Genomic DNA, 3,055 nt, shown 5'->3' with positions numbered 1-3,055 from the left:
CCTTTTGCATCCTCTAGGCTGTCAGTCTGGTTCTCTGCTTTCCTGATTATTGCTGGGGACTCCGATTTCTCGGGGTCCCTCCATTGCTTGGTCGCTGGCCTGCTTCTTGGACTCAAAAATTTTGCTCCTTTTCGGCCCATCGTTTAATAGTTTCTGAAAGGATTATCAGACTTTTTTAAATCTCTATTTTATCAGCGGAGTTTGGGGGAGGTTTCGAAAATTGATGGAATGCGTGACCTGCCGTCTTAACCTCGACGCCACGCAGCCTTATCTTCAGAGCCGGGGTGAGCAGCCCCCCGCTACAGTTCGACCCTCTTCTCGGTTCTCGGTATCGGCTTATTCGTCCCCGAAATGCGACAGATTTTCGTTTTTAGACTTACTTTTCCTCTTTGGACAAATCTCTTGGAGATTGTCAGTTTTAACAAATCTTGGGACAGACAGGGCGTGGGCGGGGCTTCAAGGTGAACAGGGTCAGGAAGGTGGCAGGGAGGGAGGGGGACATAGGGACAGTGGGGAGGAGGGGCTCCCCAAGATAGACGGGTCCAAAGGCCTCAGGAGGGAGGGAGGGAGGCGCCTCTGAGCCGGGCAGGGAGGGCGAGGGGTGAGGTCGGAGGACATGTGGGAGACCGTGCTGGGGGCCCGGGGACCCCTGCAGGACCCCTACTGCTGCTCCAGGGTGGGCTTCTGACCTGGGGTCACGGGCTCACGGGCTGCCGTGGGGCGCCGGCCCGTGGGAAGGTGGGGCAGCGGCAGGAGCGGGCCGGGGCTGGCCCCTCCGGCACAGGGCTCTGGGGGCCCGACGCTGCTGGATGAACGCCCCGGCCCGGTCCTCAGACAGGACCGCTCTTGCTGACCAGTGCCAGGGACGCCGCCCCCGCCAGGGACACGGGGCCGCGAAGGGCAGGACGCGGGGGCCGCTCCCAGCCAGCCCGGTGTGGAGGCTGCGAGGCTGATCCGCCCGGGTCTGCAGTGCGGTCAAGGGTGGGTGGCCGATGGGAAACCATAAAACGGGCCGTTCGCCTTGACTTTCCTGTAACCTTGGACTTGGCCGAGTTCTCTGAGCAGCACGTCTGAACCCTGAGCGGACGTCAGCGCGGTGCCCGGCCCCGTGGCGCTCACCGGCCCGGTGGCCACGCTCGCCTCCCTGGAGGTGCCTGGTCTCCCCGGTGCGGGGCGGCGGGGGTCGGGTGGGAGGACAGGGCCTGGGGGTTGGAGAGAAGGGACCAGGCGGAGGCCGTGAGTGACGCCGGTGCTGTGCCGGGAAGTGGCACTCGAAGGGGCCTCCGAGGAATGTGGGCCCTGCAGCCCCGTCCGTCCCTCCGTCTACCTCCCCCTCTCTCTGCCCTGCTTCGCCATGTTCCCAGGATGAAATGCTTTGTTTCCCCGGTAACAGCAATTCCAGCTAGCCTGCCCGCACTGAAGCCCCCGGCCCCACTGCACCCCGCCGAGAGTGACTCGCCCCCCTCCCTCACTTCACCACGAGGCAGGCACCGCAAGGCCCGTGGGCCCAGGGAGGTGACAGCATTTGCCAACGTCACGCAGGCACAGGCCGTGGCTGTCCCTCTGGCTGCAAGTCAGCTTTTCAACCGGACGCCATGCGGCCCCCTCTTTCTTAAGGTTACTCCCAAATGAATTAATGAACAAGCAATAAGTATTTAGAAATGGAAGCGCTCTCTAAATACGGGCAGGAAACGAGGGCCAGCCTGGTCCCACCCTACTCGGGAGCAGTGCGGCCTTTGCGAGGGACGTGGGCTCGGTGTCCCCGAGTGAGCTGGTTCCCCCCGGGCCCTCCCCCACCTCCCGCCCCCGGCAGCTCTGTGCGCACGGCACAGGACAGCGGGCTCGGCGCCAGCTCACTGTGCCTTGCAGCCCGACGGGGACAGGCCGAAGGTGGGCCACTGGGAAAATGGCCCGATAAGGTGCAGTGTGTTCGGTGGGGCAGGGTAACCCCACGTCCGGGAAAAGCGGGGTCATCCGAGCCGAAGCCCAGTGGGGGACACAGCGCCAGCAGCTCATGTGACGGACGCTGTCTCCAGTCTTACAAGTTCGGAACAGACAAATGTGGCTCGGCTTTCGGGGGTGTGGACGGGATGGAAGACGATTCAGAAAAACGAGCAATTCGTGTCCCTAAAAGCAAAGAGACTGGTCACCGGGAGCGGGAGGGCGGCCAGCTGCGAGGGAGGGGGGGAGCGGGCTGTGACGGGGACATGTCCTCACGCCTCTGAGTCCCACGCAGCAGCCCGGGGCACCCCACGGCTGTCCCCAGCTCCGCTGCGAAGTCCTCGGGTGGAGATGGAGGGCAGCCGGGACCCTGGCCCTGCCACGCGGGCTCTGGGATCCAGGTGAGTCCAGGTGAGACAGGCGGCGTTGTCCAGAAGTCAAGGTGGACGCGGGGCAGTCAGTGCTGGGTCGGTGGTTGGAGACGGCTAGCAACGGTCACCGTGGGGCGTGGACCAAGCTGAGCCCCCCGAAACGACACCGCGGAGCTCGACCCCAGGCCTGGTCCTCGCGGTGGGACGTTATGGAGCCAGGCTCTGCGGCCGTGATCACGCCGGACGGGAGCTGAGGGCAGGGACGCCGGGCCCTGGGACCACGGTCCTCGCAAGGAGAGGGGACCTGGAGAAGCCGACGCAGGAGGGGCCACGTGAAGGCGGCGGTGGCACCTGAACGCCGTGTGACCTGGCTGCCCCCGCAGGCCCGAGCGTCTGGAGCCGTGAAGGCATCATTGACTGTGCCCCCGTGCTGTCCTTCCTGTCCCCATGACTATTCGTAAGACCAGATATTTATCCTTCTGACTTTTTTTCACCTTACATGTCACACTGTCATCTAATATTGTACGTACGTTAATATAAGCATATATATTGATATGACGCATATCCTATAAATTAATATTCTATTATACATCAACTGGAATTGAAGAATAGATGAGCGGGGACGGGAGTGACGGGAGCCTTGGGGCTAGTGGCTCCAGGGACAGCAGTCGCTCCTGGGGGCAGACCCTCCCCTGTCTCGTTTGCCGCATCCCCCCCCCAGCACCTGGAGCTGCTTTCTGGAG

Source organism: Pteropus medius, unplaced genomic scaffold (assembly GCF_902729225.1).
Source record: "Pteropus medius unplaced genomic scaffold, Ma_sr-lr_union100, whole genome shotgun sequence".
NCBI classification, from domain to species: Eukaryota; Metazoa; Chordata; class Mammalia; order Chiroptera; family Pteropodidae; genus Pteropus; species Pteropus medius.
The sequence above is the reverse complement of the archived record's forward strand: the minus strand, read 5'-3'. Positions refer to the sequence as shown.